The sequence below is a fragment of the Heterocephalus glaber genome, unplaced genomic scaffold (assembly GCF_053883595.1).
Source record: "Heterocephalus glaber isolate CG9 unplaced genomic scaffold, H.glaber_assembly_v1.0 deba00001733, whole genome shotgun sequence".
Lineage (NCBI taxonomy): Eukaryota > Metazoa > Chordata > Mammalia > Rodentia > Bathyergidae > Heterocephalus > Heterocephalus glaber.
Window position 1 is genome coordinate 10,342,105 of NW_028258444.1, and position 23,859 is coordinate 10,365,963.

Consider the following 23,859-nt stretch of genomic DNA (forward strand, 5'->3'; position numbering starts at 1 on the left):
TGTTCATGGACAGCTAATTTGTACAGTCACTATGGAGAACACTGAGGTTCTTCAAAAAACTAAAAATAGATCTACCATATGATCTTTTCATTGTAGCCAAGACACAAAATCAGGTTAGGTCCCTATCAACACATGAGTACAAAATATAGGAGATAATACATAATTGAGTATTGTTCATTCATACAGAAGAATGAACTGTCCTTCATAGGAAAATGAATGGAACTAGAAGATATCACATTAAGGGAAATAACTCAGACATAGAAAGATAAGTAGGTTCTCTCCTGTGGGGAAACTGGAAAAAAACGCAGCCTGAAAGTAGAAGAGTGATTACTAGAGACTAGGGAGGTAGAGTGGGAGGGATGAAGGATGGAAGGATGCAGGCTGCGGATATGATCAACATACAACGGGTGCATGTTTGGAAATACCACACTGAATCCCTGAAATATGTACCATTAATGTGTTAATTTTAAAAAGATGAAAACCTTTTTTTTAACAGCAAATTATTTCCTCCTTATTGATGTTTATATCCTCTTCAGTTTTCTTTCATTATTTTCCGAACTGTGTATCTTTTTTTTTTTTTCGTACCAGGGATCGAACTCTGGTCCTTGCACTTGCCAGGCAGGTTGCAGAACCACTGAACTAAATCCCCGGCCCTTGAACTGTGTATCTTTAGAGGTAGTCCAAAGTCCTTTAATAAACTTTGAAAGGAGTAAAAAATTTCAATAAAGTATTTGTTCCTACAAATATGTATAATATAGTTTCAGAGCTTCTGTGAACAGTGACTGCAGTAACTAACAAAAATAACTGACCAAGAGGTCACCCCTTAAGAACAACTTCAAGGATTTTTTGGGAAGTGGTCATTCAAATGTGCTACTCTATTCAGCAAGGCAGGACCAATTCACACTGTAACGCAGCAGTACACACCCCTTTGGGCACCAGGGAATGGTTTCAGGGAGGCAATTTTTCAACAGCAGTTGGGGGAGGGAATTGAAAAGATTCAAACACATTACATTTATTGTGCATGTTATTTCAATTAGTATTACATTGTGTACTTTATTTCTATTAGTCCATTATGTTCTCATAAGGAGCATGCAGCCTACATCCCTCATATGCACAGCTCACAGTAGGCTTCAGGCTCCTATGAGAATCTAATGCAGCTGTGGACAGGAGGTGGGTGGAGCTCAGGCCATATTTCAGCAATAAAGAACAGCTGTAAATACGAATGGCGCGTCCCTTACTTGATTGTTCACCCACTGCTGCTCACCACCTGCTGTGCAGCCTTGTTGGAGAACCCAGCTGTAACAGATTCATTAGAAAAAGCTATCATAAACTCTAGGAAATAGGCACTATATTGCTGACTGTGTGGGCATTGTTTGTGCTATTTCTAGTGTCCTCCATACCTCTAGTGTCCCCCATACCTCTGCCTCTAGTTGGGCCAGATCCCTACACTTCTTCAAACATCCCAGCATTGCTCCTCATTCCTCATATGTGGCTTGCTAGGTAAACCCTTGCCCTTTCTCTATGCCCATCCCTTTTTAAATGTTCATTTTCTGTCTATCTCTAATTTTTCCCTCTTACAACCACTCTGAAAACTCTTAAGTGATGTTTTATCATCACTATTTGCCTTTCTAATCAACAACATCTAATGTATTTTTCCATCATGTGTCTATCATGGTGAAAAGTTAGGAACCACTGCCAAATATGTCCTTCTGGCATTTCTTCCATTTTACCAAACAACAGCTGCTCAAGATTTGGGGTGCCATGAATTTGTCACATATCCTAACCAACAGTATTGGCTTCCAGCAAATACTCCTCCTAGGCTCATGGGTCATCAATAAACTAGGATCCTGTTTGTTATTCAGAATCCTATTACGTTTTTAATTTATTAATATCTATTGCTTACTTATTTCCTCCTAGCTCTGTCACTTCATAGGCTTGTAATTTTAGGCAAGTTACTTAAGCTTTTTGCTACTCAGTACAGTGGGGAAAATTACAGCCTTATCTGTAAGTTGAGAATTAAATGGGTGAAAATACAAAGAAGCTAGGTAACTATTGACACAGAGTATACACTAGGATAATAGCTATTATTTTTATTTACAGAGGAGTAAACTATAGCTAATATAATTCCAGTAATCTGCCATAAAATAGCACAGCTATTAAGCAGTGAATTTTGGTTTCAGACTCATGATGGTCTGACCTCAAGGTTCATCTTTTTGCTTTTTGCTGTTTGCTGTCTCTACATTAGTTAACAATGAGTATCACTGACTTCTCACTCCAGTCCCCTGAGATCTGCTTCTGACAGAGATCCAGGCACTAACACTTTTTTTCTGTCATCAAACATGTGTTGACTTTCATTTGGTTCTACTTTATGAGTCAGCCTATTCTTTGAATTGCTTGTTGTCTGTGGTAAGGAATTATGGTGGGAGATTTTAATCCATCATTTAGCCTATGACAGTTTTTCTAGAGCTAACCAGTACATCTGGTTTTCCCATTGCATTCTGCCGCAGATTTATTATTTTTGTCACTGTCCATTGGGCTGCCTGCCACACCCATGATCAGGAATGTGACTTTGTTGTGAAGAACCTCTTTGATATCCATGTGCAGGTTTCTCAGGAACTCTTAAAACCCAGTGTTTTTATAATGCTGGATGTTCAATCCCCAAGTGTGTATGATTAAGGAATTTAATAAAACAAGACATTCAATTTCACCTCCCTGCTGGTGATAAGAATAGATTGAATAGGATGCAGCTGCTCAACATATCTTGGAATATTTGTGAAATACTCCAGAAAACAAAGCCTTCTTGAATGTGTTGAGAAACCAGCTCTCTCCTGGTGTTCCCATTACATTAGGGTCAGTGAGTAGGTGTCTATTTGTGTCCATTCTTTTCAGTCTGACTTTAGTTTTGAAACAGAACACTAATCAGAAAATCAATAGGTATTGAAAGTACGTGAAAATGCACAAAGAAATAGAAGCAATACAAAACAGTAAAGAGAAGAAAATATGTTTTCAGAGCCTGAAATGTTCATAAACTTTTCTTGGGGAGATGAACTAAGAGAACAGAAAAATAAATCCAAGTGTTTAAAACAGAGGATATAAAGTTCTGAGTGACAGGTGGTGCAGAGCCTGGAGGGCTAAGAGGAGCAAGGACATGTGAGGAGCTGTCACCATTTCCCAGAAGCCTTCCCTGGCTTCCTTGCCTTCAGTCACTCATCTTGCCCAAGGGACAAGTTACTAACAATCTGATTCCAAACAAGTTACACACCTTCTTTGGTCCTCTGTATTCTCATCTATAAAACGAGGGTATCAGACTAACTGACCTTCACATCCCATTTCATTTCTAACATTCTAGAAAATCACAACAAACATTTTAATCCAACATTTCCTTTTCATGAGGGCACACACAATTTGTTTCAGAGCCACCTCAGATAAAATCATCTACTAGTAGCAGAGCAGACAGGGATATTTTCAAGAGGAAAACTAAGATGACCATTAATCAATATAATTACACTATTCCTTCTGTGAATCATAGGCTGACACATCATGAGCCTTCTTCCTGATAGCTGTGACCCTCTAAAACACTGCATCTGCCTTCTACTCTCAGGACACCATGGAGTGGTGCTCTAGGGGACAGGCCTAGCTTTACTGACACTGCGTATTTATACAGAAGGTGGTAAGACCATTCCTCTTTGTGGAAAACTTTGAGCTTTGCAATCAAGACAACTGACCAGCTCAGTTATCTTGGATGAAAGTGTGTCATCCAGCTGACACATGAGCCAGTTTCTCCACATAAAGTATGACTAGAACTTAAGTTCAAGAAGTGTGGGAGAGTTAAGTAGAAGCCAGGTCATGAAAAACTTCATATGCAGAGAAGTAGAGCACTGAATATGAACAAATTCTTGTTGCAGAAAGATCAGTCTATTAGCAATTTAGGTCTTATACTGAGTGAGAAAACAGTTGGAAGAAGAACAACAACTGGTTAGGAGGTTATTCCAGAGATCTGGAAGAGAAGAGTTAAAGGCTTAAGAGTTAAGAAGCTGATGGGTGTGGAGACAAGAGCACACTGACAGGTGTTAAGGACTAAGGTTGCACATTTAGCAAAATACAGATACCTAGTTAAGTGTGAATTTCATAAAAACCATAAATAATTTTTCAACATAAGTGTATATTGAGGATATGCTTATGACAAAGATAAGTTATTGCTTATCTAAAATTTGTATGTGACATGGCATATTCAAATAGATAATTTTATTAGGGAAGCAAATTAGGTTTTAGAAACCAATAAATATAGAATAGAAGATAAGCAAAGGAGAAAGCTGTTAAGGAACTGGGTGCACAGTGGTACCATTCAGTGGAATAGGCTTAACATGAGCCAGATATCTAGAAGGAAAGGGCAACAATTCAGTCTTGGGATGTTGCCTTTAAGGTGTCAATAAAACAATCCAGGTATACATGTCTAATGGGTAATTAAAGATGCAGATATGGAGCTCAGAAAAGGAATCAGGGACTGGAGAAATTAATTTGGGGGCACCAATGGTACCATCCACCATTTTTTCTCTTTCATCTGGGCTCATTCATGTCTACAAAGGCCTGTTCACTAGAACAAGAGCCATGAACAGAAATCTGCTGAGTATAAAGATGGTACACATCAAATTGCTATTGCTCTTCTTCCCTGTGGGCCCTGCCCTGTTCATATACAGAACCTGCCTTTTAAATATCACATCTCTGTCTCATTAATAGTGGAAGGAAAGCCAGATCTGGTGGTGCATGCTGTAATCTCCATACTCTGGAAAGCTGAGCCAGGAGGATTGCAAGTTCAAGGCCAGCCTGGGGAAATTAGTGAGACCCTTTCTGAAAAAATAAAAAAGGGCTGGGGATGTAGCTCAGTGCTGACTATAGGCTCAATCTCTGGTACCACAAAAAAGGAGGAGGAAGGAGGAAGAAGAAGAGGAAGAGGTGGAGGAGGTGGAGGAGGAGGACGAAGAGGAGGAGGAAAGCAGGCAAGACCATGTCCTTCAAATATCCTCCTACTCCTCTGGATCCAACTTTAAGCCCAGAAAGTAAGTTTCACAAACTTTCCCAACAGCATCTGGAGAGGGCTTTATAACCAAGTACAAAAATATTTCATTAGCAAAATATAAGAATATTTAAATATAAACAGTCCTGTGTAACTTCAGGTCAGGCTTTGCAACTCAGTATTTATGAAAAAAAGTTATTTCCATAGATGTATCATTTTTAGAATTTCAGCAGAAGGATAACAAACCTTGTTTGCATTGACAGTAACATAAACAAACCCTTTGTACTTAGCATCACTCCATATATTTACTCAGCTGGGGTACAATACCTGACATCTACAAATCAAAGGAGAAGAGGCTTAATTTGGCTCACAGTTTCAGAGGCTCTCACTGTTGGGTCAGCTGAATCCAAGGCAGAAACATCACAGCAGTAGGGTATGGCAAGGGCAGAGCTGCTTAGTTCACGGTGCTAAGATGCAGAGCTGGGAAACAGAACCAGAGAGGAAGGGGCAAGAGACGTAAACAGAAAGGCCACACCTCTAGAGACACCCAGAAGCTTGCTCCACTAATCCCCACCGCCACCCCACAGATCCCAAAGGCAATCAAGTTTACACTTCCCCCTAACTCCTAACTGCCGCACCTCATTAATTTCTGAAAAGCCCTTTCTTTTCTTTTCATTTTTTATTTTCCTTTCTATCTCTTTTAAACATACACCATAGGGTCAACAGAACAGAGGAAGAAATATGTACTAGAAGACCAATGAGCCCAAAATACCTCAGTAAGGAAGTGGGAAAAACAGGTCCTTTCAGGTTCTGCAGGTAGGAGTTGAAATTCTGCCACTTTGGGAGAGGGTAGTGTCTGATTATAATCAGTTGAACAAATCTTTTGACTGTGATTCTACTTCTAGAAATGTATCTGAGATATATTTTCTCGTACATGAAATAACACCTGAAGGTTACTAATGTAGGCATTGATAGCAAAAGCTAATTGCTAGGGATGATAAAATATGCATAAATGAGTGATTAGATTAATACACTTATAGTCCACAAAGCAATCAGGTCAGCCAGACCGAGGGTGTGGGGGGCGGGCAACACATCAGAAACAGGAGAATGGAAATTGGGAGGAAAAGTCATGGCATTCATATTTGTATCCAAGTTTTGTGGAGCCACTCGCTTAAACATTTATGAATTTTGGGGTTTTTTTTCTGGTACTGGGGATTGAACTCCAGTCCTTGTGCTTGCGCAGCAGGCAGCAAAACCCCTGAGCTAAATCCCCAGCCCCTATGGGTTCTTATTTTTAAAAGTTAATTTAAGAGGACTAGAAACACAAAGGCATAGTGCTTGCCTGACATATGTATGTAAAGTTCTGGATCAAACCCCATCTCTGCCCCCTAAAAGTAGATTTTAAAATAATTCACTAAAAATTGGGTGCAAAATATTTATTTAGAATATGAAGAGAAAATGTAAACAACTATAAATTTGGAAAAGTTTACAAATATCACATCTAAACATTTTTAATCAATACTTTCATTTATCATCTACCAAATACATACATATTAAACATACATGATTAATATCTGTTTTGGGAGGAGTTTGGCTGCCTACTTTTTAATCATTTCTTTATAATAACAATGATTTATACAGGGAGAATAGAAAGATAATTCAATCTGTCCTTAATCATCAAAATTTCTTTGATTACTGATTTGATCTTCTTAATTCATTATTGGTAATGCCATATAAAATTGTAGGATTGTTTTTGAGCTTTGGAAAAGCCTCTTTTGAGTTCCACCTCTACAAGAGCTAAAAAAAAAAAAAACTTCAAAACTATTTACTCTAGATTCATTTCTAACCCTGTATATTTTTAAATCTTCTATCTCTTTCATTACCCAGACTTTTACTGAACAAATTCAAAACACAAGCTAAGCTCTATTTAGCTCTCTACTTTCTCATAATGTCTCTGGGTAAGTTGGATAAAGGCTGATACAAAAAAATAATTCCTATGCCAAGACAGCTAGAAATAACCTAGTGTTATACCTAAGTAAGTGTGATACACATAAATATATCCTAATAAATGAAAGTTTCATCTAGTCTCAATCTTCCCTTTGATCTGAGCTCAAAGTACCCATAGCCATTCTTTTTCCACCTGACAGAAAGAGACGTGAATGGAAAAGGCTGAGTAGAAATGAGCAGCAGTCTTAACCAATGATAATAGTTACAATGTCTTAACTTTACCAATTTTGCAAAAACTTGTGAACACATTCATTGGCTCTCCCCCAGTACCTTAAGGGGAAACTGAGGGTACTGTGCTCCACTTCCCTAGATCCACGGTCAGTCTGCCTCTGGCTTCCCACTCTCCTGGACAGTATCTCCAGCAGAAGTTGTTCCCCCTTGGCTACAGCACCCACCAGACAGGCAGAACACAGTCCCAGAATGCATTAGGTGACCCTGGACCCAAAGACCTAAAACATGGTCCAAGGCTCATAGTGAGCAATGGCTTCTCATGATTTCTATTTTCTGAATTGTCTCATTCTCAGCTTTTTTGTCACTCTTGATGGATTGTAAGGGGAGAAAAGTTATTTATTTTAAAAGCCATATTTTTGGTAGAGACCTATTTATGGGAATTAGAAATAAACACTGACAATCTTATGATTTATCCATACCAAAAAACTGTTTCAGAATGCCTAAAGTATGCATATTTCTCTTCTAAGTAGTTCTTTTTTATGAAAACCTATACTTCTAACTAGTTGATTGGACCAAATGATAGGCATTTAATCCAAGAATATTCCAATTTGAGACCAACCATCTTAAGAAGTAGCCTCAAAAATGATCATAGTTCAAATAGAGATAATCAATAAATCAAACTTGTTAGATATGATGTGTGATCAAAAATATATGGTGAATGTTTACATTTTTTAAAAGTTACAGTACAAGACACATTGCCATTAAACACCTAAAATACTCTCTTTCCCTTCACAAACATTTATCCCATAGTTCTTGTCACTTTCTGAACCATTCATGGAAGCCTCCTTCACATCTTTTTAAACACAGTGAATCCTGCTGCTGAGAGCCACCCAAAAGAAGAGCAAGCTTGTAAAAATATTATGATGTGTCCTCATCCATCTTACTCATAGGATCTGGCACCATGTGACCTCTGGCTGTTCCCCAAAGTCAAGATGACCATGAAAGGTAAATGTTTTGGATCAATTCAGAACACCAAAGCAGCCACAACAGTGCAACTAAGGACATTCACGAAACATTTCAGAGAAAACTGAAGTTTTTAGAAAGAGTCCTTCAAAGTCAGCAGCTGAAATATTTTTCAAATATAAAAATGCATTTAGAAAATTCTACAGGATTTGTAAGGCAATCCCACAAGCCATCAGGAAATCTACAAGGACTTTTCTAGTATTGTAGCAGCTGCCAATGAGAATTTCGGTAACATATTTTTTCAGTTCCATATGATGGAGACAACCCTGTGTTTTCTTACTTCTCCAGATAAGGCCAAATTTTGAGGAACTTGTTCCTCCTTACACTGGTTACATTTTGGAAATCTGGAAATGGAGTTATTGGAATTTCAAGAAAGCTCTATCTGGAAAAATAAATTCTATGTCCTGGCACACAACACCTGAGAAGATAGAGAAGACAGAGTGTGAAGGGAGGACAAAGGACAGCACAGTTGGTAGTTGTAAAAATGAAATCCTTAAAGTGTGGAATTCTCTGCCAAATAAATTTAAGTCAATGCAAGCATTGGGATTGCTTTTCTTGCTTTGTTTGGTTCATCTTATACTTCTAAGCAGCTGTTTTCAGCTTTAAATTATATCAAATCTGATACAAGAAACAGACTAACAGATGACCTGAGTGCTGCATGTGTTCCTCTGAAATTAACAAAGTATGAGCCAAGGTTTGACAAATTATCAATAATCACACAACAGCAAAGATCACACTAATTGTGCAAAAGCATGCCAAATGCAGACTTCTATCCTTCAATGAAAAACTGTTTGTATCATTGAAAGCTCTGTTATTGTTTTTTTCTTAAGACAAAAAATTAATATATTAGTTGCTTTTTCCAAACTAAACTCTCAGTATTCATATTTCGTGCAGTGTTTGTGCTTTGCATAAATAAGTGGGTTTTGAATTGCAATTTGAGCACTCAGTCTCTAAAAGTTTCACTGTCACCAAACTAGATCCACCAAGGGAGAATTATTATTGAAGGATCAATGTTGTGAAATGAATGAGTCTATTGAATATGAACATACTAAGTGGCTAGAAATTTTCATATTAAGTTAGTAGATTAAAACTTGCTGAAGGTAGTGCCTTCTATACCTCTTCTAGAAAAACCAGTATACACTTCCTAGAGGAGCAGCCAGAATTTCTTTATATATGGGTTTTGCCTCTTTATATCATTTGAAAGTTCTACCAAATGTTTGCTTTCTTTTCAATTTCTAAAGAGGAGAAGGTAAAATGAGGAAATGTTAATATATTTTTTCCCATTAAGTTTACTGGTACGTTTTTGGTATAAAATAGTTACATTCGTCATTGGGATCTTGTACCTTTACATGAGTATCTTGGTTCTTATTTTTTTCCCCTTCCCTTGCCCTCCCTTCACCCCCTCCACCCTTCCCTATTTGCAAAGACCTTGTTTCCATTTTTTTTCCTCTTTTCATATTGTTTCCTTTCCCTTTTTTCCCTTCCCCTATCCGTCCCAATTCCCCTGGTCTTTTAGACCTTTCCTTTCTGTTACACAATATCAGTTATACATTTTTTAAATTACAATATTAAGATCTAGGAGACATTACCACAGATTTTACAGAATTTAAAAGGATATAGAAAGCATATTACAAAAATCTTTTTGGAAATAAATTTGACAACTTCTAAGAAGTACCTTGGAAGACAAATTAATGAAACTAACTCTGGAGGAAATATAAAATTTGAATAGCACCTATTAAAGAAAGTATATTCCTAGCTTGAAAACGTACCTATATGACAACAGCAGGCTCATATACATTTTAACTGATAAATTATATCAAACAATTAAAGCAGAAAACAGAAGGAACACTTCTCTCATTTTAGGAACTCAACATTGTGCTAATCCTAAAATTGGATAAAGATAATAGAAGAAAAAAGAATGAACATAGATAGAAATTTGTTTAACAAAACAAAATATTAGAAGTCAGATCTGGCAGTATGTAGAAAGTGGTTTTGTTATAGGGATGGCAGTGTTGGTTCAGCATTGGAAGATCCGCCCCAAAAAGTTATCATTTAAACAGAGGAAAGGAAAAAGCCATATGATCTGGGCACTAGTTGGAGAAAAAGTATTGGACTAAATTCTACAACTGTTCATGGTAAAAGCTATCAGGAGCCTAGAAGTAGAACAGAAACTTCTCAGCAGATTAAAGACATGTACTCCATACTTCCAGCGAGAATGCCTTATATAAATGGAGAAGATACAATGCTTTCTCCTTAAGGTGGGGAACAAGGGCAGATATGCTTACTCTTTATCTGTCCATTAAACTTTGAAACCTAGTCCCCACCAAAATAGTCTAGCAATAAAATGACATAACTAGGATAAGATTGGCACAGCAGAAGCAAAATCTTTATATGTAAATGAAATGATCATCTACAGGGAAAATATTAAGAAATTTCTAGAAGCCCCTAGAACTTGTACTTGAATTTAGCAGGATTAGAAAACACGAGGTATATATAAAAATTCAGGTCTGTGTATACTTGCTATAAATGAAGAATTGGATATTGAAATTTAAAAGTTATGTAGGAGTACAAAGGACCTAGAAAAGTTAAAAACAAAAACAAAAACAGTGTTGTAAGACGTTTAGTACCTAATTTTAAGACTTCTTCTAAAGCTACAGTAATCAAGGCAGTGTTGGTGTAAGGAAAGACATATAGATCATTGGAATAAAACAGAGAATCTAGAAATAGAACCACAGATATATGGTCCACTGAGTTTTGAAAGATTATTTAACATTAGCATTTTATAGAATATAAGCTCAATTCAAGAGCCAAGGAAGAGATAGCGTTTTAAGCAAATGGCACCAGAACACCTGGTATCTGTATATAAAAAATTAACCTCAACCCTTTATTTCCATACATGAAAATAACTTGAAGGGATCGATGAACCTAAATAAGAAAGCCTAAAAGTATAAAGCTTTAAGAAGAAATTATAAGGGAAAATATTTATGAATTCAGGGTAGGCAAGAACTACCTAGGATACAAAAAACATGACGTATAAAAGAAAAAAATTGATAAATGGGATTCTATCAAAATTTAGAACTTTAAATGACATCATTAAAATTAAAAGTAGTCCTTAAACAGACCATATTTTTAATACACATAACCTATGACCAGAATATATAAAGAATTCTTAGAGCTCATTAATAGACAACCCAATTACAATGTAGACATAAGAAGATGATAAATAGCCAGTATAGCACAAGGAATGGTGTGCAACTCTAGAATCAGAAAATTACTAATCAGTACAATAATAAGATTGAATTATACACTCATTAGGGAGATGAAGTTAAAGGTTTTAAAAACCTTGTCATGACATTTTCTTTTTGTTCGATTCTCCCCCTTTGCGTTTAATTTGTCACGCCCAGTGGATTCATTCTGCTGGGTTTCCCGGGGTTGTGATCCTCATTGTCTTTTCCTAGGGTATTGTCTAAAATTTTTTGGAGTGCCGATTTGGTATTCATGAAGTTCCTGAGGTGTTCTTTGTCATGAAAGTATCTTATTTCTCCATCAATTTTGAAAGATAGTTTTGCAGGGTACATCAATCTGGGTTGGAGGCTGTTTTCCTTTAGGGCTTGAAATACATCACTCCAAGCTCTTCTTGCCTTGAGGGTTTGCATTGAGAAGTCTGCTGTGATTCTGATGGGCTTTCCTTTGCATGTGATTTGTTTCTTTTCTCTCACTGCTTGTAGAATTTTGTTCTTCTGTTGGATTTCTGGAATCCTAATTATTATATGCCTATGTGTAGATTTTTTTTTTATTAAGGCTAGCTGGAGTCCTATATGCCTCACTTATCTGTATGTCAAGTTCTTTACTCCTCCTTGGGAAGTTTTCTGCCATCACTTCTGTGAAGAATTTTTTTATGTCATCTGCACTCTCTCCTGTTTCTTCCTTGAGCCCAATCAGTCTTATGTTATTCTTCTTTGGATCGTCTAGCAGCTGCTGGATTGATTTCTCGTGTTCCCTTACAATTTTAAAGCAATTTTTCTTTTCCTGGTCACTAATTGCAATCTTATCTTCTATATGTGAAATTCTATCCTCACATTGGTTCATTCTGCTGCGCAGACTTTCGATGGAGTTTTTAATCTCTTGGAAATCTGTTTGTATCTCTTTTATGGATTCCATTTGTTTCCTATGTTGGGATTCCACAATGTTCCTCAGATCCTCTATTTTTTTAATCTGTGTCCTCTCTAGATTAATCATGTCTTGCACCATGAGCAAAATCTTTGCTGTTATCTGAGTAGTTATTTCTGATTTCATTTTTCCCAGATCCTCCTTTGTTGCCAGTTCAGAGAGTCCAGGTGGTTGAGTATCAGAGTGTTCCATCTCGTTTCCTTTTGGGATTGCTGTAGGTGATCCAGAAGTCTGTTTTTGAGACTTGTTTACGTACCTTCTCATTTCCATGGGAGGGGGTGCTTCTGGTGCCCAAGCAGCTCACCTTCTCTGCCCTAGGAGCCTGGGATGGAGGTGGGGAGCTTCCTTCCGGATGCTGGGACCGGCTGAGCTTCTCCATGTTAATATATTTTTAAATGTATATGTGTATATCATGTATATGGACAAGATACTTATTATTTGTATAAGTAGTGTTCATATAAAAGAAAGACCATGTAGCATCTTCATCAGATCTCAGAAGCAGTGTAATGTAGAAAGAATGCCAAAATGGTAATCAACGTAACAGATCCTGCCCTTCACTAACTTTGTGAGGTTGTACAAATTACCTTTAAGAGTCAATAAAATAAAGCAGCTCTTAAATAAGAAATGAATCAGACAATATATTTTAGAAGGTGACTAGAGCTATGAATTTCTTGACAGTGCTCAAAAAGTTTCAACTATTAATCTGATTTGTAAAAATTATACTTTAAATTGGTACTTCCAGTTAACTGGACAAAGCCATTATATGGTAGTTAACGATAAGCAAGAACACTGGGTTCTACTCCATGGTCCCTCAATATGGGCATTACACTGGCATGGCTAAAAATCCTTGACTTAGTGAGAATCCTATTGGGAAGACCATGTAAATTCTGGAATTTCCTGTTTGAATTCAGTCCTGAAAATGTTAAAAAGCATGTAATGAGGAGACACATTTATCTTCTCCCTAAATGAGAAGTCTTACACTGGCAATTAAATTTTTATGCTAGAAGACAAAAAGGTTCACACCATATTTATGATGGGTGGACCTTTTTGGCAGTTACTCTGGAAAAAATTTGAAGTAGGAAGTAGAGAAGTCAACAAGCTCATGAAAATCACCAAGATCAAAACTGTTCCTTTTGGCACTTTAAACGCTTTCTTCTTATTTACTGAGATTATTTAACCCAGCTGACAACCTCAACTATGCATAAATATTTTTGCAGCTTTGAAATCACCATCTTAATGGTATATGGATATTATAAAATGAGAAATCTGAAGTGAATAAATATTCATATCAGTCAGGATGCTGTCATATGTTAGACAGGGTGGGATTTCCAAAATTACAATATACAAAGATATTCTAATTCTCCTTCCCTTTTGTCTTTGACTTCATGTTTAAATAAGTAGTAAAGATAAAGAAGTAGACCCTGAAATTCATATCGAGGTTCAGGTGTAAGGAATTAAAACTAAAGACCAGTTCAACCCCGACAGTTTAATTTACTTCTCTTAAGATCTTTAATACCAAACTTATCAGTTCTCTCTGTTAGGCATTAACTTGTTAAATGAGTCTTAATTATACATAAGCAGATGGAGATTTGAATTAAAATTACCTTACACTCGAGTGGCTTTAGTTCATTATAACATATCTTCCTCTTAATCATTTAGGCAGTCTCATCATCTTTCATATAGAAAGTTATTAAAATATTCCAATTTCCATATTTCTTCAGATACAGCCACTATTAAATGGCAAGTAATGCACATTAGTAGGTGACTTATACCATCTGAGAGATGGTGAATTATTCATGTCAGGAACAATTTTTGTACTTTTCTGTCATCGGTAGCGTTTTCTTTTAAATACTTTATATTTACTTGATACGTGGAACCTCACCTCATTTAATTTTAAGTACCAATTTTAATTCCATTTCATTTCCAGAGGGATTGAAACAGAACATTATCAACTTTATTCTGTCCTTTGACTCATTAGAGTCCAGAAAGTAGAGGTACCGAAAGTTTCAGTAATAAAAGCTGAGCACATCTTAATCACATTGGCCTTCAAAAAGAATGCTGTACTGTGAGGCAAAGTACCCAGGGAAAATACATACTGCTTCAAATTAGCTACAGTACTGTTAAAGATTGAGACATAACATAGAAGCAATTTTACCTTGGCAACTAATATTTCTTGGCCTAACAACTGAATTCAAGATTTCTTCTTCTCCAAAGTCACCAAGAATACTGACACGACGTTACACCTAGATACTGTGCTAAGATTAGTGAGTATCTCCAGGGTATAATAGGTTAACTTACACCAAGTAGTAGCTTTTCAGTATTTCTGAAAGTGAGAAATTTATAGCTATTCTCATAGGAACCCCCTTGAGAAAATTTCAAAGCCTGACGCTGCTATGCCATGCTTTAGAAGTGGAATCCTCCTTGGGCAGTTATTTTACCCAAGGAGTCAGGCAGTATCTGATAATCTTCTGTTCCAGATGCATCACCAGACTTACAGGCAACAATGACAGTGGCAGCAGAATCAAACGAGACAGCTGATGAGAGTGGAAGGTCCTGAGTCTTGGCTGAGTCATCAGGACAAAAGTTCAGTCAGCCTTGTCAAGCACTGTCATATTTTATTTATAAAATAAAGCAGAATATCATCCTTTATGTCTGACAAAGCTCAATGTTCAGCATAGCTCTTTCTGTAGTGGGAAGCCTGTGTGGGCCAAGACAAGTGATGAGTTCCAAACCCACGTGCAGTTTGAAAAGTAAACGGGGCTGGAGTTGCACTGTAGCTGTGGCCACCTCAAACAGGATCTGGGGACTACTATACATGAAAGTATGGTGACTCTAAGAGATTACTTCTAAGGCAAGGAAACTTTTCTCCAACCAGTAGGCAAGAGTTATGTTAATTTTTAACAGCAGCATATTAGCAGTTTGACATTACAGCCTGCTAATGCATGTCTCTGTAGAAACTTACATTAAAAAGTAAAACATTCACACCTTGGAAGCAATGGGATGCAAAAATACTATTTATGTGTTGTTGTTTTCTTGAACAGAGCATTCACACATTTATCCATTTATAAACGTGTGTGTGTGTGTAGGTGTGTGTACACACACATGTGGGTATGTTAGTATTGCCAATCATCATGGAAATAGACACAGGCCTTTTATTTCTTTTTGTAGTTGTTTATTTCACCTACTGCCACATACTACTGAATTACTTGAGAAATGAACATATAATGTGCTCTCAAAAGCAATATGAATGAATAATCTTTCAAACCTTTAAAAATCATCCAGCCAGCCTCCCTGCCAAGGATGGTAGATTTAAATATGCTCACTTCTCCCCCAGAAGCCCATACACTGGGAATCCTCCAGCAAGCTCATGCTCTGGACTCCAACTAATTAAGTTTTCTGCTCGCTGCCATTGAAAGCTTCAGTCAGGTGTAATTAAAACTGAGCCAATGACAGCAGTGGCATTTGTCAGAATCATCCAGTGGTTCAAACACCAGTTCTGACAGAAATGTCAAACTGATAGCACTCCCATCCTCCCAGTGCATACTAGGGAAAATCAGGGGGACTTTTATTATAAATGCTTGGCTGATAACCTTTTTGAATCCCAGAGCACCAAACGCCTCACATTAAATTTCATTAACTTAGAAAAGAATTAAGCTCATAAATGCTCCCATCCCATGAAGTAAAGCTCAACCTACATTAGTGGTCTTTACTTCTGGTAGATCTTTCAGGGAATTTAGAAATAAACCAACAGAAAAAAACAGTCATGTGAGAAAAATAGTCTACTTATCAAAGCATGAAACCCCTAATTCTAGATTCATTGTTAAGATTTCAGCTTTATCTTTGGTTTTACTGACAAAAGATTACCGAAAACCAGGAAAGGCATCATTATGAAAGGAGGGACACTCAAGCTATCTGTCCTCCTTCTCCATCTACATAAGTGTATGTTAGGGAAGATTGGACAGTCATAAATACAAAGCATTTTCGCACACTTGAGCTACTGAATCTTTAAAACTTAATAACATTATACATAGAAAGTGTCATATTTCTGCATTTTACTATCAATTTTGTCATATTTTCTAGTTATCTTCCAAAATAAAGTGTTGTGTGTGATGCAAAAAGTTTTTAAAAGCCTAACTTTGCATGTGTACCTACATCATACTTTATAGAGTAGAAAACAGATCAGAAAAAGTGACAATGACACAGAACTATTTCCAGATAAGGCAAATAGATGCCAGTATACCTAATGCTTAGGAAATACTCAACAAATGCTTGTTAACTAATGAGAAAGAAAACAAAATGAAAACAGGAATTGTCTTAGAGTAGAGCTCAATAAAACTTTAGAGAGTAGAGATGACATACTAGGTCATAGAAGGAAGAGACAAATGATGATTAAACCACTTTTCATTGGATAAAAACAAAATGTAGAATTGAGAGAGAGGCTCTGAAAGGAAGAGAATGGTCAGAAACACACAGTAGGACATAGGGATCTCGGGCAGGAGGTGGCCAAGTCCTTAGTGACAACAGGATGAAATGACTTTTAAGTACAAAGATCTCTAGTCAGCGGTTTTAACGTTGTTTGCATTTCTGTGCTTTAAACTTCTCAGTCAACTCAACCATTAGTAAGATCTACCACTGATCGAAGATGCAAAGCAGGGGACCCCATGCAAACTGGCATAAAACAGACGAACATGCATGGCAAAGGAAATGTGAATAAGATCAAGAGTTCAGTGGAGGAATGGGTCCAGACCCAGAAGTGCATGTGAGAATGTAAACCTCTGAGAATTTATGGCAGTGGTAAAAGTGGGAGTTGAATTTCTGAAAACCATAGGAGAGTATTGAGTCACCTGTGCCTGAACAAAAACTGGGTGATTTCAACTGATGCTTGAATTTTGCTGTCAAGAGTTTAATGAATTGAGTCACTGCACAATTATTTTCTCTATTTTTCATATAGTCTTTCATTTGATAGCTCCATATATTTTCAAAATATTTTGCAAGAAGCACAGTCTTTCTGGATATGAGATATTCTCAAACAAAGAACAGTTGGAGGAAGAAAGTGTCCATTCCTTTGTGAAGTTGGTTTGTAGGTGCGAAAAGAGCCAAAATAATACAGGATTCCTCACAGTTATGGTTTCTATAAAAGCCTTAAGTGTATTAAGCTCCAAAAGAGGAGTTATATTTAGCAGTGTTACCTAAATATATTTGACCATGGACTCTGACTCCCATGGAACCTCTTAAAAGACTCATGAATGTTCTTTGAAAAACACTGGCTAGTAGTTGTTTTCAATCAGTCCATGAAAAAGTTAGTCCATCCTTAGTCACAAATGCCTTTGAAAATACCTTGAAGACCATGAACAGTCCCCCGCAAAAAAGACACTCCATGAAGATACAAAGAAAAACCCATGCAACTTTAAAGTGTGGACATTGGCAACCCTGAAATTTAGAGAGTTTCTTATATTCAAAGGATATTTTTATGTGGATATGGGTAGATATTTATCATTCTACTGATGAACATTTGGACTGTTTATTTGGTTTATTACCAATAATGCTTCTATGAACATACTTCACATCTTTTGGTGCACAAATGCACACATTTTTGTTGCAGAAATGAAAAGAAAATTACTGTTAGAAAGTGTGCCTATGTTTAATTTTAGTAAGTACTGCCAAATAATTTTTCAAAGTTGTTGGACCACTTTATATTCCTCACTCTCTGTGTTGAACATTTCATCATATTTTCCTTGCCAGTATCTTGGCAATGCTCCATATCCTAATGAAGATATAATTCACATGGCATAAGATTTGCTTACAGGGTACAATTCAATGGGGGTTTTTGTTTGTTTGTTTGTGTTTGTTTGAGACACAGTCTCACTATGTAGCCCAGGCCACCCTTGAACTCACTTTGTAGCCCAGGCTGGCCTCAAACTCACAGAAATTCTTCTGCCTCAGCCTCCCAGGAGTGGTGGAATTATAGGCATGTGCCACCACCCCTGGCCAATGGTTTTTAGCATAGTCATAGAGTTGTGCAGCCATCATCATAATTAATTCTAGAACATTTTCATCTGTGCAGAAAGAAATATTATTCCCAATCTCTCCTTAATTCTGTCAACTCTAAGCAACAAAAAATCTACTTTTTTTCTCCATGGATTTTCCTGTTCTAGACAAATCATATAAGTGGGTCCATATGATATGTGTTTTTTTGAGGCTGGCTTTTTTCTGTGAGCAGAATTTTAAGATTCACACATGTTGGAGCATGCATCAGTACTTCATTACCATTGATAGTCAATAATTTACATTGTATGGATATATAACACTACCATTCATCATTTGAACATTTGAATTGTTTCCATTTTTTGCTATTGTGGATAATGCTACTATGAGCAATCATTTTTAACTTTTTATGTGGCCTATATTTTTATTTTTCTTGAGCATATAGAGTGGAGTGGAACTGATGGACCATTAGGTAACTATTTAATCCTTGGAAGAATAGCACAGCATTTTTCAATAGTGGTAACACCATTTTACATTCACATTAGTAGTTTATGAAGCTTACAATTTCTCCACATTCTTCTTAACATTTATTTCATTTGTATTATTTATTATAACCTTACTCAAGGACATGAATTGCTATCACATGGTAGTTTTCATTTGCACTTCCCTGATTGCTAATCAAGCTTTCACCAGTTTATTGGACACTTACATATGTTTTCTTTGAAGAAATGTCTATTCAGTTTCTTTGCCCATTTTAAAACTGAGCTATGCGAACATTTATTATTGAATCAACCAATGGAGTGAAAAAAAAAACCCTACAGAATGGAAAAACAATTTTTGCCAGCTCTTCCACAGACAGAGGACTAATATCTAGAATATATAAAGAACTCAAAAACTTAGATTGCCCCAAAATAAAAGACTCAATCAAAAAATGGGCAAGTGAATGCATAGACACTTCACAAAAGAAGAAGTATAAATAGATAATAAGTAGATGAAGAAGTACTTAACAGCTCTGGCCATTAGAGAAATGCAAATTAAAGCTGAGATTGCATCTTACTCCAGAAAGAATGACCATCAACAAGAAATCAAATAACAAATGGCAATAAAGCTGTGGGAGAAAGTGAACCCTTCTACATTGTTGGTAGGAATGTAAACTAGTACAACCACTATAGAGATCTGAACAGAGATGCGTCAGAAAAACAAAACTAGAAATTCCATTTTACTCAATTATTTCCCATCTAAGTATCTTTCTGAAACAGTTAAATACATCATAGTGGAGTGATCCATGCATACCATGATTGTAGCACACAAATCATAAAAGCTAAATCTTAGAAACAGTCTATGTCCATCAACAGATGAATGAATAAAGAAAACATGGTATTTATACGCAATGGAGTACTGTTCTGGCATAAAGAAAGATAAACTTCTGGCATTTATAGTAAAATGGATACACCTTGACACCATAATGTTAAGTGAAATAAATCAGAAGTGCAAGCTTAAATTTCATATGGCTTCTCTTTTATGAGGAACCCAAATATTACATGGTTTCTCTTATATGAGAAACACTTCTCTTATATGAGAACAAAATAAAAGGTAAATAGATAATAGGAAGTAGGAAGATAGATCTTTCTCAAAGGGGAAGGAGATCAAGAGATGGAGGGAGGTAGAAGGGAGGGAAGGGAAAGGGGATAAAATAAGGAATTAAGATGTGTTACATATGTGTACCAACTTCCACAAGGAATGTAAACATTGTGTACTACCGACGCCCTACTCAGGTCCTGAGTCACGCGGAAGACACTGAATCACCCCACTGCAGACAGGCAGCCACCTGATTCCACATTACCAAGGCGCAGAGGACACCAGACCACCAGACCAAGGTACTGAGTCCCACTGCTCCCGGCCCAGAGGTAGGGGCTTCTGAGCCATTGTCCCACTGCTCCTGGTCAAGAGGAAGGTGCTTCCCGGTCACCATCCCTCACCGCTGCTCCCAGCCCAGAGGAAAGGGGTTTTGGGCCACCTTCTGTCCCACTGCTCCTGGCCCAGAGGAAGGGGTTTCCCGGCCACCATCCCTCCGGCTGCTCCCAGCCCACAGGAAAGGGCTTTTGGGTCACCATCCCTACTGCTGCTCCCGGCCCCTGTCCCACCTCACCCAGCTCAGAGGAGGTAATCTGTGCAGGCGCTAACAGCACCCCGCCCCAGTCGAAATAAGAAAACATGTAAATAAGTCTCAAAACCAGGCTTCCAGATCACCTACAGCAACCCCAAAGGGAAAGGAGATGGAACCCTCTGATACTCAACCACCTGGACCCACTGAACTGGCAACAAAAGAGGATCTGGGAAAAATGAAATCAGAAATAATTTCTCAGATAACAGCAAAGATTGTGCCCCTAGTGCAAGACATGATTAATCTAGAGAGGAGCTGAGGAACATGATGAAATCCCAACATAAGAAACAAATGGAATCCATAAAACAGATGCAAATAGATTTCCAGGACATGAAAAACTCCACTGAAAGTCTACACAGCAGAATGAGCCAGTGTGAGGACAGAATTTCAGATATAGAAGATAAGATTGCAATTAGTGACCAGGAAAAGAAAAATTGCTTCAAAATTATAAGGGAACATGAGAAATCAATCCAGCAGCTGCTAGATGATGCAAAGAAGAATAACATAAGACTGATTGGGCTCAAGGAAGAAACAGGAGAGAGTGGAGATGACATAAAAAATCTCTTCACAGAAATAATGGCAGAAAACTTCCCAAACAGGGAAAAAGAGCTTGACATACAGATAAGTGAGGCATATAGGACTCCAAATAGCCTTGATCAAAAAAAATCTACACATAGGCATATAATTGTTAAGATTCCAGAAACACAACAGAAGAACAAAGTTCTCCAAGCAGTCAGAGAAAAGAAACAAATCACATATAAAGGAAAGCCCATCAGAATCACAGCACACTTCTCAACACAAACCATCAAGGCAACAAGAGCTTGGAGTGACATATTCCAAGCCCTAAAAGAAAACAGCCTCCAACCCAGATTGATGTACCCTGCAAAACTATCTTTCAAAATGGATGGAGAAATAAGATACTTTCATGACAAAGAGCACCTTAGGAACTTCGTGAATACCAAACTAACACTCCAAAACATTTTACACAATATCCTAGGAACAGACATTGAGGATCACAACCCCAGGAAGCAAAGCAGAATGAACTCATCTGGCATGACAAGAAATTAAATGTAAAGGGGGAGAACCCAACAAAAAGAAAAAGTCATGGCAATGACAAGTCAATACGTTTCAGTTATAACCATCAACGTTAATGGTCTCAATTCACCAATCAAAAGAAGTACACTGGCAGAATGGGTCAAGAAGCAAAATCCAACAATATGCTGCATACAAGAAACACACTTCATTCAAAAGGAAACTCATAGACTGAAAGTTAAAGGGTGGAAAACAATACTCCATGCAACAGGAACCTGAAAAAAAGCAGGAGTAGCTATCCTCTTGGCAGATCAAGTAGATTTCAAACCAACACTAATTAAGAGAGATGAAGAAGGACACTACATCCTTGTAAAGGGAAGAATCCAAGAGGAAGAGATGACAATCATAAATATGTATGCACCAAACACTAGTGTGCCCAACTATATAAAACAAATACTCATGGACATGAAAAGTCATATATGCACTAATACAATTGTAGTGGGGGACCTCAACACCCCACTGTCACAAATAGATAGATCAACAAGACTAAAAATAAGTACTGAAATACTAGAACTCAATCGAACTCTTGAACAAATGAACTTAACAGATGTTTACAGAGTCTTCCACCCCACAAAATCAGAATACACATTCTTCCCAGCTGCACATGGGTCATTCTCAAAAGTAGACCACATACTCACACATAGAATGTATTTAAGTAAGTGCAAAGGAATTGAAGTTATCCCCTGTATATTATCAGACCATAGTGCAAAGAAATTGGAGATCCATAGCAAAAGAAACTCAAAAAATTTCATAAACATGTGGAAATTGAACAACACACTTCTGAATAACCAATGGGTCACAGAGGAAATTAAAGAAGAAATCAGACAGTTCCTTCAATTAAATGACAATGACAATACAACATATCAGAATCTATGGGACACAATGAAAGCAGTCTTATGAGGGAAATTCATAGCAGTGCATACGCATATTAGGAAAACAGAATGAGCCCAATTAAATAACCTGATGCTGAACCTCAAGCTTCTAGAAAAAGAAGAGCAAGACAACCCCAAAGCTCATACAAGGGAAGAAATTACAAAGATCAGAGGAGAAATTAATGCAATGGACACTAAGAGAACGATACAAAAAATCAATAAAGCCAAGAGTTGGTTCTTCAAAAGAATCAACAAATTGACAAACCTTTAGCCAACCTTGTCAGAAAAAGGAAAGAAAAGGCCCAAATCCATGCAATTAGGAATGAAAAGGATGAAATTACAACAGACCCAGCAGAAATCCAGAGGATCATCAATAGCTACTTCCAGAACCTATATGCCAATAAGATGGACAACACAGAAGAAATGGACAGATTCCTAGATACATATGAATTACCAAAATTGAACGAAGAAGACCTAAAAATTCTGAACAACCCAATATCAATCAATGAAATTGAAAATGGAATTAAAAACTTATCACCTAAGAAAAGCCCAGGCCCTGATGGCTTCACTATTGAATTCTACAAGACATTTAGAGAGGAACTGCTACCACTACTCTTTAAACTCTTCAATGAAATTGAAAGGGAAGCAATACTCCCAAATTCATTCCTGGAAGCAAGCATCACCTTGATCCCCAAAGCAGAAAAAGACCCAACTGAAAAAGAGAACTATAGGCCAATCTCACTAATGAACATAGATGCAAAAATCCTTAATAAGATAATGGCAAACAGAATGCAGAAGATCATCAAGAAGATCATACACCTTGATCAAGTGGGATTCATCCCAGGGATGCAGGGATGGTTCAATATACAAAAATCAATTAATGTAATACACTATATCAATAGAGCCAAGGACACAAACCATATGATTATCTCCATAGATGCAGAAAAAGCATTTGACAAAATCCAACATGCATTTATGATAAAAACCCTACAAAAAATTGGAATAGATGGTCTCTACCTCAAACTGATAGAAGCCATCTATGAAAAACCAACAGCCAATATCATACTAAATGGTCAAAAACTGAAAGCCTTCACACTAAAATCAGGAACAAGACAAGGATGTCCACTATCACCACTCTTGTGCAATATAGTTCTGGAAACATTAGCCATGGCAATTACACAAGAGAAAGAAATTAAAGGAATAAAGATAGGAAATGAAGAAGTCAAATTGTCATTATTTGAAGACGACATGATACTCTATATAGAAGACCCCAAGAACTCCACCAAAAGTCTTCTAGACTTAATAACCAAATTCAGTCAAGTAGCTGGTTACAAGGTCAACACACAAAAATCAATAGCTTT

At 37.0% G+C, this 23,859-nt stretch overlaps 1 protein-coding gene across 12 annotated transcripts in view; it reads right to left on the bottom strand.

The window, feature by feature from the left end:
• Positions 1–23,859, bottom strand: part of LOC110347344 (uncharacterized) — a 104,984-nt gene that overhangs the window by 35,714 nt on the left and 45,411 nt on the right. For all 12 annotated transcript variants that reach the window (XR_015446909.1, XR_015446910.1, XM_087200005.1 and 9 more), the window contains one exon: positions 5,386–5,494. The gene's annotated coding sequence lies outside the window, so the exon portion shown is untranslated. The remainder of the gene's footprint in view (positions 1–5,385; positions 5,495–23,859) is intronic.